The sequence below is a fragment of the Urocitellus parryii genome, chromosome 7, assembly GCF_045843805.1.
Source record: "Urocitellus parryii isolate mUroPar1 chromosome 7, mUroPar1.hap1, whole genome shotgun sequence".
Classification (NCBI taxonomy): Eukaryota; Metazoa; Chordata; class Mammalia; order Rodentia; family Sciuridae; genus Urocitellus; species Urocitellus parryii.
In genome coordinates, this window is record NC_135537.1 from 76,956,266 (window position 1) to 76,971,663 (window position 15,398).

Sequence of the window (15,398 nt, forward strand, 5' to 3'; positions counted from 1 at the left end):
AATGTATAATTTTCAGGTCAGTGTAATTGGCATTATCTATCACTTGAAACATTTAGAATTTTATGCTGGGAACTTGGAAAAAAATCCTCTGGTGCACAGAAGTGAAATCACAGTTTACAAAATTTGGAAGATAGAAAGGGACAAAGAGGGTGGTGGGGGGTGGGCGGTGCAAGGGAATGAATTTTCAAATTTCAAAGTGCAGAGTCAGGAGAGTCTATCTTTGTGAATGTTACTTTTTAAAGATGTTTTGGTGTATGATTTTGGGTGTTATGGTTTGGATGTGAGATGTCCCCCGAAAGCTCGTGTGTGAGACAATACAAGAAGGTTTAGGAGAGAAATGATTAGGTTATGAGAGCCTTGACCCAATCAGTGAATTAATCACCTATGGGATTAATTGAGTGGTGATTGAAGGCAGGTGGGGTGTGGCTGGAGGAGGTAAGGTGTGGCTTTGTGGATATATTTGCATTTGGCAAGTGGAGTTGTCTCTGCTCTCTGACCATCATGTGAGCTGCTTTCCTCCACCATATTCTTCTACCATGTTATTCTGCCTCACCTTGAGCCCCAAGGAATGGAGCCTGCTGCCCATGGATTGAGACCTCTGAAACTGTTAGCCCTCACATAAATTTTGTCTCCTTCCCAGTTGTTCTGTTTGAGTCCTTTAGTTACAGCAGTGAAAAAGCTGACAAAATATAAAATTATATATAAAGGTAAAAAGTAAGAAAATAAAAATACTAATAATACTGTAAAGGGGCATTAAATCTAAATCTTTGAAAAAGTCAAAAGTTGATAAAAGCTGATGAATCAATAAATAATGGCATAAGCTAAGATAAAAAGAAATAAGCTAAGATATAAAGAAAGAGCCAGGAGCAGTAGCTACTCAGGAGGCTGAGGCAGGAGGATTACAAGTTCAAGGCCAGCCTCAGTAATTTAGCCAGACCCTCAAAATAAAATAAAAAGAGATTTGGGGATAAAATAGCTCTGTGGCAGAGTGCTTTCTTAGCATGCAAGAGACACTGGATTTGATCACCAGACCCATGGAGGGAAAAAGATATAAAAGAGTAGTCATAAGAGCTCAAATAAATGATTAAAATTATTAAATTAAGCATGGTGATACATATTTGTAATTACACCTATTTGGGCTATTTGGGAGGCTGAGGCAGGGGGATTGCAAGTTTGAAATTAGCCATAGCAACTTAGCAAGACCCTGTCTCAAAATAAAAAAGGGTTGAGGATATAACTCAGTCATAGGACATATCTGGGTTCAATCCCCAACACAATACACACACACATACACACACACATGTACTAAATTCAAATGGGTCTATTATATATGTGTGTGTGTGTATATATATGTAGATATATATGTAGATATTTTATATGGTATATATTCATACAGGTGCTATTACATAAATAAGTACTCTTATTAAGGCTCTGCCCTTAGTACTTACAAAATCACTAGTCCTGGCTTTGAAGGGACACCTATCTATAAGTCTGGTTTTCAATACAAATGGCATTAGCTGCACAGTATGAGATAAATGAAACCACCACTCTAGAACAACTTCTTTGGCTGCTAATATTTTTATGAATAGTAATGTAGAAAACTTGTAAGTCCTCTTGATACACTAATAAGAATTTTTCATTCGATATTTTATTCTACCATATACAGGTGCAAAGATTTGATGTATGTATTTTCAGCCATTCTCAAGTGTACTTGGGGGTGAGGCCTCTGTCTGATACATGTCCTTGCCTTCTTTATAGCACCTAGGGCTCAATAACTCTTTGGTGCAAGCAATGGTTATTTTTCTTTTCCTGTATTATAATAGTCATTTGCTTCTAGTCAGACAATACTTTTTACTAATGAGTTTGCATTGTATGTTGCAGTTTGGATACTGCATATTGAATTCCATATCAGAGAAAAGAGGTTAGGCATTTTTTTTTCACATATGGGTTTCTTTAGTCTTTAAAAAGTCAACAAATGGTTAATTTTCACAGAAGATATACTAAAGACCATTAATGCAAGTATATGAGTTGGCTTATGGCTTTTCTTCCTAGCTACTGTGTAAATTCAAAGGTGTCAACAAAAAAATTCACCAAGTTAAACAGGCAAGAAAAACTTTATTCAAAACTATCTCAATACTCCCAGTATAACAGGGGTAGCTGGGGATTTACATGCAATGGGTAGGCAGGGTGAAGGAGTCAGTGGATGGAAAATTAGGAAGACAAGCTTGGTTAGGTATTGTTATGGACTGAATGTTTGTGTGTCCTCCCATCCCTTGTCCCAGATACATATGTTGAGGCCTTAACACCTTAGTTTGGCTGTATTTAAAGTAACAAATTAATTAAATGAGGTCATAATGGTGGGGTTCTCATGCACTGGGGTTAGTTAGTGTCCTTACAAAAAAGAGTCACATTCTGCCTCTCAGCAAAGAGGTCACATGAGCATACAATGAGAAAGCAGATGTGTTAGTTTATGTGGGCGAGGTCATCAGAAACCATACATGCTGGGCTGGAGTTGTATCTCAGTGGTAAAGCGCTTGCCTAGCACCTGTGAGGCCCTGGGTTCCATATCCATACCTCATAAAAATAAATAAATGAAATAAAGGCATCCTGATCTCAGACCTCCTGGATGGTAAGAAAATGTCTGTTGTTTAAGCCACTGGCTCTGTGGTATTTTATCATGGTAGTCTGAGCAGACTTATCCAACAACGGTGTTGGGATTCTTGCTAACTGAGCTCAGTAGGCCAAGGGTAAGGCCTAGTTAAGAAGAGGGCTAAAAGGAGCTTAACTAAAGTTTGCCAGTCCCTCCCTCTTAAGGAAAAAAGAGACATTATTTTTTTTCTCTGAACAATATAAATTCATTTCTTGCTTGGTTGTTTTATGTTTACTAAGGACAAGCTAAACCATCCTGTTGAGATTTGACAGTAGAAAATTAAAAAAAAAATTTTTTTTGTAGTTGTAGATGGACAGAATGCCTTTTTTATTTGTTTGTTTTTATGTGGTACTGAGGATGGAACCCAGCGCCCCATGCATGCTAGGCAAGTGCTCGGTCACTAAGCTACAGCCCCAGCCGGACAGTAGAGAAATTTTGCTGAATGGTGCAAGCATATAATGACGGGCATTTCTATGAAAATAAAAGAAAACCAAAGACAAATAGCTGGATCAGATGATAAACCTCATTTGAGAGTGCTGATTATGGGCTTGAAATGTTTTCAAAAGATGGAGTAAAGGTGACAGAGGAAATCTAGCTGCAGACCAATTCCTGGTCTTCAGTTTGAGTGTTTTGGTGATGACAAAGATATCAGAGAGGGTTTGGTAAGATCATCCATGACCATGGTTATTTTGTGAAGCAGGGCATGGCTGATGATGGAGGTCCAGTGAGCATCCTAAGGGACACGAAGTCTGACTATACATGATCATCTGTGATAAGTCCTTCAAAATATCTTATTCAGATATCCAGCCTCAGCTCTCAGGGATTTTTTAGATTCAGGGAGAAAGGGCAGGTCAGTTACAAAACAACTTAGACACCAGTAAGAATGTGGAGAGCCAGGTTTTATTTACTTGTTTTTATGGAACTGGGGATTGAACTTCATACCTAATAGGCAAGCACTCTTCCACTGAGCTTCATCCCTAGCACCCTACACCTTCTTTTTACAAAAAAATTTGAAACAGGATCTTGCTAAATTGTCCAGGTGGGCCTCAAACTTGCAATCTTCCTGCCTCAGCAACCCAAGTAGCAGGAATTACAGGCATGTAACACTATACCCAGTGACTGACAGGTTTATGTCAGGAAGGTGTGAGATAGAAAAAAATAAATTAGAAATGTTTGGAGAGTTCTAGTCAAATACACAGTAGGAATTGAGAAGAATTGAAAATTTGGCAAGAACTCATAAAATGTGTGAAAGAGTAGAATCCAGTACAATTTGCAGGGAGGCAGCAGAACCAGGCATATTACAGAGTTGAAAAATAGCTTATAGGGCTGGGGATGTGGCTCAAGCAGTAGCGCACTCGCCTGGCATGCGTGCGGCCTGGGTTCGATCCTCAGCACCACATACAAACAAAGATGTTGTGTCCGCCAAAAACTAAAAAAAAAAAAAAAAATATTAAAAATTAAAAAAAAGAAAAATAGCTTATAAACAAACAAGAGTAACATCTGACTGGGTGCCATGAAGCACACCTGTAATCCCAGGAGGCTGAGACAGGAGGATTGCAGGCTCAAAGCCATCCTCAGCAACAGCGAGGTGCTAAGCAACTCAGTGAGACCCTGTCTCTAAATAAAATACAAAATAGGGCTGGGGATGTGGCTCAGTGGTCAAGTGGCCCTGAGTTCAATCCCTGGTACTCCTGCCCTGTCCCCCCCCCCCAAAAAAAAAGAGTAACACCTGTTAGCTCACAAGTGTGTGTTTTATATTGAAATGTAAGCTTTCTTTCTACAGCCACAACCAATAATTTTCACAACGGATATGCTAATAGTCCATTAATGCACCTGCAAGAAACACTAAGGGTCTTTATGCCTGGCTACTATTTAAGTTATACAACTGTAAGATAAACATATATGTTTATCTTTTTGGTACTGGGTATTAAACTCAGGGCACTTTATCACTGAACTACATTTCCAGTCCTCCCATCCACCTTTTTGAAAAATTTGAGACAGAGTCTCATTAAATTGCTGAAGGTCTCACTAAATTCTGTGGCTTGCCTCGAACTTGCGATCCTCTGCCTCAGCCTCTTCTCTGGGATTGCAGAGCCACTGTCCCCAGCTATCTAGATATATATATTTATAAAGTATGCACTAATGATTTTTAATTTTTTACTGTTAATGTTATTAGACTGAAAGGATCTTGAATCATCTTTTGAATTTTTTCTTGTCTGCTGTTGATTCTTTTTAGTGACAAATAAAACTTTAAACTCCTGACTCTATTAAGTTGGTATCCTCATAGAGTTTTTACCAAGACTCTGACTAAGCATGAAGGTAGTTAAGAAGTGAAGGGACATTCCTCTCCATCTAAGAATATGTTTTTCAGTTTCATAATCCCCAAAATACATAAACTCTTTGGTATTTGGCTTTTTGTTTGAATATCCACCAGAGATTTTGCTCTTATTTTCAGAAAATGAACAATTACCTACCCTCTTACAAATAGAATGAGCCACTGGAATAGTTCTGGGTAATGAGTTGTGGACAGAAGCATGTATGTCATTTCTAAGCAAGTTTAATTATTTGATGGCATAAGAAAAATGTAAGAGAACCGAGCAAGGGGCACATGTCTATAATCCCAGCTATGTGGGAGGCTGAGGCAGGAGGATGGCAAATTAAAGGCCAGTGGAGGCAATTTGGTGAGACCCTGTCTCAAAATAAAAAGCAGTGGGGATGTAACTCAGTGGTAGAGTGCCCCTGGGTTCAATGCCCAGTCCTGGGTGGGAGGATCCCCAAGCAAAACAAAGAAAAACAATAAAAAAGAAAATGCAAGAGCTCTCTTTGCATCTTTACAGTTGTGGAAAGCACATATTAATGTAGCACTGTTTGGAATGCTGAGCCAATCCAGGGAGCAAAGCTGCCCTAGAATATTATCTGATAAGTAAAAAACTGAAGTTAATTAAACTAATTCATTTTTGTGTTAGATCATCATAACTAGACGAGGCAGATTGATACAGCTTAATGAATCATTTGTTAGCAAAACTAATTTGTCATCCAAACCTGAGAACTTTTGAGAATGAAAGGGGACTCAATTAATAATTACATCAGAATAGCCAGTTTGTAAAAACTGAGACTATTCTAAGAAAATCAGAATGGTCACCTTACATACATGGTAAGTATGTATACACAAGTGTTGAGACCTCTGACTACCTGAGAGCTTTCCAAGAATATTTTCTTTTTCTTTTTTTTTTTAAATTTTTTTTTAAGAGAGAGTGAGAGAGGAGAGAGAGAGAGAGAGAGAGAGAGAGAGAGAGAGAGAGAGAGAATTTTTAATATTTATTTTTTAGTTCTCGGCGGACACAACATCTTTGTTGGTATGTGGTGCTGAGGATCAAACCCGGGCCGCACGCATGCCAGGCGAGTGCGCTACCGCTTGAGCCACATCCCCAGCCCCTCCAAGAATATTTTCTAGTAATTAAAACCACAGTAGATTACACAAATGTTAGATCATAAGATAATATAGCTAATGAGGGTAAAAATCTTAGTTTGGAAAGTTTGATGGGCCATCTCAGAGACTTGGGAGGCTGAGGCCGGAGGATCACAAGTTCAAGGACAGTCTCAGCAACTCACTGAGACCTTGTCTCAAAAAATAAAAGGGATATAGTTCAGCAGTACAGTGCTTGCCTAGCTTGTGTGAGGTCTGGGTTCAACAGCCAGGATTGGGATGGGGGGTGATTTGGGCTCTTACATATGATCAAATCATTGAAGAGGCTCTGGTGGTCAGGAGCCAAAGGTTGTGAAATGCCCACTATCCCAAGTGACAAGAATCCTTCACTTCTGGAGATTCTGCTGATTCCATTTTATATCTGGGGCATGAAGAAATGAGGTAAAGCTAGAAACCCAAGATCTGAAGGTCCTGCCTCCCTATATGAACCAAGCATCCCTCTCCCCTGAGGGCTTATCTCATGCTTGAAGACAGTAAGTCTTCCAGCCCTTTGTCAGAAATAGGTTTTGTTGCTCAATGCACCCATAATCCTCTCTTCTATTCCTACTCTGAAGAGGGGATAGGGGGTCACTATACAAAGTCTGCTTTCTTCCATGTCAAAAACCTCAAAACTTAGAGGGCTGGGGATATAGCTCAGTTGGTAGAGTGCTTCCCTCACATGTACAAGGCCCTGGGTTCAATCCCTAGCACTACAAAACAAAACAACATAACACAACAACAACAACAAAGAAAGCACAACCTTAAAACTTCTCCAAGGTGAGAAATCATAACACTTGGTTACTTGCTGTTGTGGTATGAATTAATCCATTGATGGGAGGTGGCAGAAGGTGAGGCCTAGTTGGAGGAAGTAGGACATTTAGGATATACCCTTTAAGGCTATATTGGATCCTGTTCTCTGCTTTTCAATCACCATGGAGTGAGCAGTTTTGCTGTGCTGTGTGCTCCCTGCCATGATGTTTTGCATTGCCATGGGCCCAAAGTGATGGGGCCAAGTATGATTAAGTTTCTGAAACCATAAGCCAAAATAAATCTTTCCTCCTTTAAGTTGATTTACCTCAGTTATTTTGTCACAGCAGCAGAAAGCTAACGCTAAAGCTGCTAAAACAGATTAAGGGAAAGGGAAAAGGTATGGAATAGAAACATAAACTAATATTGCAGAGATATATCTCAACTTTTAAAATTTTTTTCCTTTTTCTTTTTTATTTATTTATTTTTTTTTACATACCTGACAATAGTGGAATGCATTACACTCATTATTACCCATTTATAGCACAATTTTTCTTAACTCTGTAAATAAAGTATGTTCACGCCAAATTATGCCATTATACATGTACTCCTTTTTTTTTTTTGCATTACAATTCTTAATACACATATATACCACAATTTTTCATATCTCTGTTCAACTTTCAGTCTTTTAATTAGTAACTGAGAGAAGCTAGGGAAATGAAAGTCCTGCCTTTAAATTTAGCTGTACCTAACCCTGAAGGTCTAAATTGCCTATAAGTAATGGGACATCATTTTTAATTTCTTTGCAAGAATTTTAGCTTGAGGGTTTATTTATTTATTTATTTATTTAATGAAGTGTTTACATAAAAATATTCCTGTGCAGGAAATCAAAACTTAGTTTATAGAAGAAGCATTTTGTCACGAATTCCTTCATCATATGGTCTTTTCAACATGGTATTAGGTGAGTCCTGGGACTAATAGAACACACTGCACTAAAAGGAAAGGAAAGGTTGGGTCACAGAATAATGCAGATGGAGAAGGTTTGGGTGACATTATAGAGGTTTGGGCACCCACAGTGCATTTACTGAGGTGACCAAAAAGAGCGGTAGGGTGGTTGCCACACATGCTGCTCATGTTACACACTGATTTATGGCTAGTTCTGGCAACAGAGGCCCTGGGAGCAGCGTGATCCAATCACTTGTGCTTTTTGGATTGCATTTGTTACTTCGCCATGACCTTCAAAGTGAATAACACTGAATACTTTTCCAGAAAGTTTGGGGTTGGCCAACCTCTATAAATATTGCTTGAAAGGACATAGAACTTAAAACTCACTGATTTTTCCACTATTTCTGCTAAAAGGAATAACATTATTTAGCAATTAAATAATAACATTATTTTCAATTTAAATGGAATTTCAAAAACACATTATATGAAGATCAGTTAATTCTGGTCAATTCTTGGTAATTACTGTACTTTCCAATCTGTTCAGAACAGGAAGAATCTATAAATCAGAATTATCAGTTCAGTGTCTGGTCTTATTACTGTGGATCAAAACCTGACCAGGAAAGATGAGTTTATTGAACAAGGAATTCATCACCTTCATTTCAGAATTCAAATGTCAGTTTAAAAAAAGGAACACTAAGTTTTGTCTCCTTGGTGTCTACTGCATCCCCTCTAATGGTCACCCAAGACTGGCCAGTCCACTTTTGGGAAAACACATCACAAATTATTGGTCAGCATTACTCTTTGACATCCCTGTCTCTAAAATGACCATTATTATCATTTCTGTAATTTTAAAGTTCTTATCAGAATTTCCCATCTTGATTCAAATTTGACTTTTGATAAGAAATACTTCTATGAAGCAACAGAATTTTTTTTTTTTTTTTTTTTTTTTTTTGGTGCTGAGGATTGAACCCAGGGCCTTGTGCATGTGAGGCAAGCACTCTACCAACTGAGCTATATCCCAGCCTTGCTACAACATTTTATTTGTACCCTTACTATTATATCTTGAGTAACTTTCTTCCATTCAGTTCTTGAAAACAAGTTTATGTGTTATTGAAGCCAGATTTAAAGTTAGGTAGTCAGTGTAGTTAGGTAAATTGGGTCTAATATCGATTGAAATCTAAAATGGAGGCCATGTTGAGCATGACTCAGGGAAAACAGGACAACTCATGGAATGTTAATGAAGTCCTGAAAAGGCCCTAGGCCAAAGTCCACCTAGAAGAAATGTTAATGGAGCCCAGGAAACAGCCCCCAACAGATTTGGAGATAGCCCATCCCAGAGAAGTGATAAGCCCATCCCAAAAGTCCTTCCTGCTAGTTTGGCCCACTTGTGTCCTAACCCTTCCAACCTACATTCCATCACCAAAACTATAAAAAGGGGAAACAACCGCACGCACTTCCACCTCTTGGGTCCCCTTCTTCCTGCGGGAGAAGTCTTTTCTTCTGTCCTTTAATAAACTTCTAATCTCTACTCTGACCTTGCCTCGGCGTGCTTCTTTGGTGTTATTCTTCAACATCTGGGAAGCAAGAACTTGTCACCTGTTAACAGTGGTAACATTATGCTTGAATTCGGGACCCCCAAAAGACCACCAGAGACCAAGATCGATGTAAGCAGCAAAGAGGTGTTTATTGCGAGCCAGGATTTTTCATTTAAAAGTGACACTTAGAGGCCCCAAGCCCAGGGTTTGTAGCAGTTTTATACATTCTTTGGGGAAGGCAGGGACTTCACATACATCATAGCATCTCTTAGCAAGTCATTACACACCGAAGGAAAATCAAATGACAACTCTGAAACATGATTAGCACATTCACTGGCGGGAATAAGTTGGGTAGGGGTGATTGGTTAGTACAAGAGAGGGATTCGTTTGAACTGATAGGTTTAAGCCACGAGGGGAGTACATACTGAACTAGGTGGTTTCCCAACACGTTATCAACCACCATAAACTACTGGGAGGGTCATCTGGCATCCCAGGTATTTTCCTGTCTCATGCTGATTGGTGGCTGCTAGGGGGTTTCTATGGGACCCCACCCACCAACGCAGCAGACCTCTCTTGTTATTTGTAGATAAACAACTCAGCAGGGTGGGTATGTGCCTAGGAGTGCTCTGTGGGTCTTTCCAAGGACAAAGGTCATGCCCCCTTCCTTGGACAGGTTTTGCTCTGGGGTAGAGGCTGGCTTTTCATATGAAGACAGGAAATATTTCAGAGATTAATGTAATATCCTTAGCATTATCTAGTATGTCAGGAAATATTTATTGAAATTAATAGTTTCTTTTAAAATACTAATTTAAGCTGGGTATGGTGGTGTGTACCTGTAATCCCAGCAACTAGGAAGGCTGAGACAGGAGGATTAAAGTATTCAAGGTCAGTGGGGGCAATTTAGTAAGACTCTGACTTGAAATAAGAAATAAGTAGGGAGGGCTGGGGATGTAGCTCGGTGACAATGTACCCCTGTGTTCATTCCCTAGTACTGCAAAAAACAAAAATTAAAGATTACATAAAAATAAAAAATGCATGTATAAGTATATATGTATGGTTGTATATGTGTGTGTGTGTGTGTGTGTGTGTGTGTATGTATATGTATATAGATATATATATTTATATTTGGCAGTGCTAGGAATTGAACCCAGGAACATGCTAGGGGAATGCTCTATCCCTGAGCTACTTTCCAACCTACTTACTATGTTTTTGATAAATTTAGTTTATAATAAAGAATATCTTTATAGGTTTAAAACCATATAAGAGTAATTATAATTTTAGTTAGAGTCACCATTTTCTTTACTGTAGACAATACATTAGAAATGTTTATTTTTCCACAAAAAGCTTATTTTGTTGATAATTTTTTTTAATTTTAAGAATTAGCCTATCCATATTAAACCTATATTTTTCAAGGTACAATTAATAACCTGTCTGTAAAATGAGGGGCTGACCAAATGATTTCTAAAGGTTTCTACTAGTATTCCTTAATTTCATCTTCCATTTTGTATACAGCTCACTAAAATATAGGTTCCAAGAGAGCAGGAGCCTTTTCAGACTTACTACCTGCTGTTTCTCTTAATGTCCAATATATCCTACAATATAATAAACAATTGTTGAATGAATCCACCAACTATACTTTTGTCCTTCCTTCCCTAAATGCTTATATATTATGGAAATTCTACCCACTATTTTTCAGTGGAGTGACTATCACAAGAAAGCTTTGTGCTCCTGTTAAATTTCTCACAATCTATTTGGACAGAACTGTCAACACAAATTAAATATGAACACAACTATAAGAGCAATAACAAGATAGTCTAGGCAGGTGATACCAAAGGAAAAGAAGGATTGGCCATCACAGGTTTGAGGTCAGCCTAGGCAACTTAGTGAGACCTATTTAAAAATAAAATAAAAAGGGCTGGGGATATATAGTTCAGTGGTAGAGTGCTTGCCTAGCAAGGGTGAGGCCCTGGGTTCTATCTCTAGCACTATCAAAAGAAAAAGTAGAAGAAAAAAGACTAGTTAATTTGGCTTGTGTAAACTTTACTAAATGAAGAATAAGAGGTTTAGATGATTTTGTCTTCTTCATGTCCTCCCTTTTCTCACTCTTACTCTCTTCCTTCCTTCTTCTTAACAGAAATAAAATACTTATTTATAAAATACAATTCCTATAGTATCTAGGAAGTATGAAATGGGTATATTTCCAGGATCTTTCTCCATTCTTCACTAGCAAAACACCAATTTTACCAAATTTGAAGGTTATATACCAGTGTAATACTTTTCAAATTTATGAAAGAAAGTTGATTAAATGCAACTCTCTGGAAGAGAACTTGGTATAAAAAAAGAAATCTAAAAATGAATCTGAGTCCTATGTAAAATAAGAGTTTTATCCTTTCTTAAATATTAATTATCTCTGAAAATGGAATGACTTACTTTTTCTATTTACTAGGATCTGAATACTCATGGCAGAGAAAAATACATAAGAAATTGAAAAAAAGGAGATGTAGAAGGTGAAAATTTCATGGAAATATCTTTTTTTTTGGTGGCACTGAGGGGTGAACTCAGGGGCTCTAGCACTGAGCTACATTTTCAACCCCTCCCACTACCTTTTGTTTTGTTTTGTTTTAATAAATTTTGAGACAGGGTAATGCTAAGTTGCCCACTTGCAATCCTCCTGTCTCAGCCTCCCAAGTAGCTAGAATTACAGGTGTGTGCCATCATGGTCTGGCTGGAAACAGGATATCTTACATGTTATTTTGTCAATAAAATAACAACTTAATTATTGTTATTATTTTATCAACTATGACATATAGTTAGCTATTTAGAGTAAATCCTTCCCTAAATTGTGATTCTAATGAAAAAAATCCATATTTGATATACTCATTATTCAAATGATTCAATTGTTTAAGATAAAATAATTAAAGTTTTTATGTTTTTCTTTAGTATAATGAATTAGCCAGCTGAAGAGGGAAAAAGCAGATGTATTTTAAAGTAAATTCTTACAAATTGAGAAATGAGACCTAAAAAAACCATTTAAATGTCTTTGATACTATAGTGTCAGATGAAGTAATAAGGAGGGACATACATTATGCATATTTATCACATAATGCATATATATTATGGCTTAAAGTTATTAGAGATTATATTTGAGTTAATTTCCAATTGGATATAGACTGTACAAATTTTATTTATTCATTTTTTATCTGATTTTAAAAATTTTAATTTGTTATCTATGACAGCAGAATGAATGCATTATAATTCATATTACACATACAGAGCACATTTTTTTATATCTCTGGTTGTACACACAAATTTTATTTTTAACATTAAACAAGCCAGAATTTCTGAAGTATTCACTTAAGATTAAATGATTTTAGGAAAGTATATTGTCATAATTTATTTTTAGTTGCACATACAATACCTTAGATTTCAATAGTTACTGATTTTAAGCCATTAAAAACAATCTTAAAAAATTTTATGCCTTTCAGTATTTTTCTGTGAATTTTTTTTTTTTTTTTTGGTGGAGGGAAATGGTAGACTATAGCAAATTGCGTATATTTACATTTGTTATGTGTCTTACAAGAGTAACATTCTCTTAGATTCCAGGTTGCTTTTTCTAAAGACTTATTATAAAATAACTTTATAAAAATTTTGTCACAGTTTCTGAAAGTATTAGGGAGTTTCAGATAATAGAGAATAGTTATGAAATGCTTGGAAACTACAGGAGTCTGCTATCAACTTGAGTATTTTGGTTGAGCAGTTTTGAAGGAAAAAAACAAAGAACAGCTAAAATAAAAGTTAAGGCCCAGTATAGTAGCTGTGGTGCACAATTTAGGCAATCTTCCAGTGGGGAAAGGACTGCTTGTGCCGTCTTTTCAGTCATATCCACAAACACACACAGCATTTTTACTGAGAACCATGATGGCAGCAATGCAACAAAAACATACTGTGGCCCAAAGGATTAAGAAAGGTTCATAGTGGAAGAAATACTGGAGCAAGTCCATGAACAATGGGTGCATTTTCCTCAGCTATTATAGACATTGGCAATATTTAAAATGAAGCATTTTTGCAAAAGGAAGCCTATTTTCTACCCACTCTCATATGTGTGAATCACGTATTTTATATAAAAATCAAAACCTGACAAGTACAGTTTGTGGTTTGAGTCAATGGTTCTCAATATTTAACGTGTATCAGAATCATCCAGAAGGCTTATTAAATTTGTCAGACTGGTCCTAAGAATTTACACTTCTTAGTTCCTCTGAAATTTGATGTTGCTGGGTAATTAGGGGAGAACTGTCTTGCTCCTTTCCACCATGTGAAGACACAGTAAGAAGCTGCTGTCTATGAACCAGAGTGAGCCCTCACCAGATACCTACATGGTTTTCCAATACCTTATCAACCATCAGAAACTACTGGGAGGGTCATCTGGCATCCCAGGTATTTCCCTGTCTCATGCAAGCTAGGGGGTTGCTATGAATCCCCACCTAGTCTGACTGAGTCAGGGACACCCAGAGCAGCAGATCTCTCCAGTTATTTGCAGATAAACAATTTAGCAGGGTGGGAATGTGCCTAGGAGTGCTCTGTGGGTCTTTCCAAGGACAAAGCCTGTCCCTTCCTTGGACAGGCTTTGCTCTGAGGTAGAGGCTGGTTTTTCAGTAGTAGCAGCCTTAACAGACTAATACAATTACCATCTTCTAAACAAATTAAGTTTTTTTTAAATTCATAAGGAAATGCTGATGTGTTGTTTTTGCTTTTCAAATAGAGTAAAATTAAGTACAATGAAAATAATTCTTTCAGAGGCAGTATTTGTTTCACTGGCATTTTTTTTTTTTTTTTTTTTTTTTTTGCTGGGGAGTGGGTAGAGGTCATGGACCCAACTAAAATAGTACAAGGAAATAAAATTGAAGAATAAACTAGTTCCACATTTAGTAGGATATTAGTTTTGGGTTTTCTCCAAATATTGCGGATAAAATGAGAGACACGAGTAACAAACTAGACTTGGCTCTAAAAACCATAGTCAAAACCTATTACATGACACAGGTGTTAGGAAATTACTAAACAATCAAAACAAAACAAAACAAAACAAAACAACAACAAAACAACAAAAGAAAATAACAGACAAAAAGGTGTTAGGAAGGTACTAGATGTTTTAAGGTAATATTGGCAATACATGGAGACTTCCAATTCTCAAGGCCAAATAAAACAGAGTGAATGTCATGTCTATGCAAAATATGAACTTCTAGGATGATGAGAGTAGTTTGTATATGGAACATGGTTCAGTTTAATAAATATTTGTTGAATGCTTTATGCATTTAAATAAGAGTCTTTCTTATATAACAAGAGTTCTGCCTACACAGTACTCTGAACAGAGTGCCAAACAGCTATACTACACTTTGAGTATTTTCTGCTTAATAATAAAATTGAAGTGACCCAGTATGAAGAATTATTATAGCAAATGTTACCTCTGTGGCCAGGACCAGATTTGCTGTAACAATGGATCAAGAACATTTAAAAGTTAAATTACCATTCAACAATGGGTATTAATTTTGTAGCAAACAATGGGTGCAAAGTATTAATATTGTAGCAAACCAGGGGGTGGAGAGAAACAGTGGACACATTGGACACATTAAGAATGCACCCACCCTTTATGGGTTACAGGTAAGTAGGAATACACATTCACGAGAATTAATGATATGAAAAAAGTGTTAAATGGAGACACAATCAGAAATCCTCTGAAGGTACAGGTGGGTGGCACCATGCGGTATGTGTACCACAGGAAGGTAGAGTTGATAGCTTGATTATTTGTAGTTTAGCTATTCTCATAAGAGTAACACTTGGTTCTTTTTATTAACAAAGTACTTATTACTAGCCTGATTAAAAAAATAACAAAAAAGGCAAAAGAGAAAAATGAACTATAGCTAACTTTAATTCAATAGAAATCTAGTTTTGAAAAATTGCTATAGCAGAAGGGAGAAAGAAAATATACGAAGAAATGAAGGCAAGTCAAAACAGATGTTCAATGATTTTAGCCCTCTTCTTAATTTAGATTACCATTTGT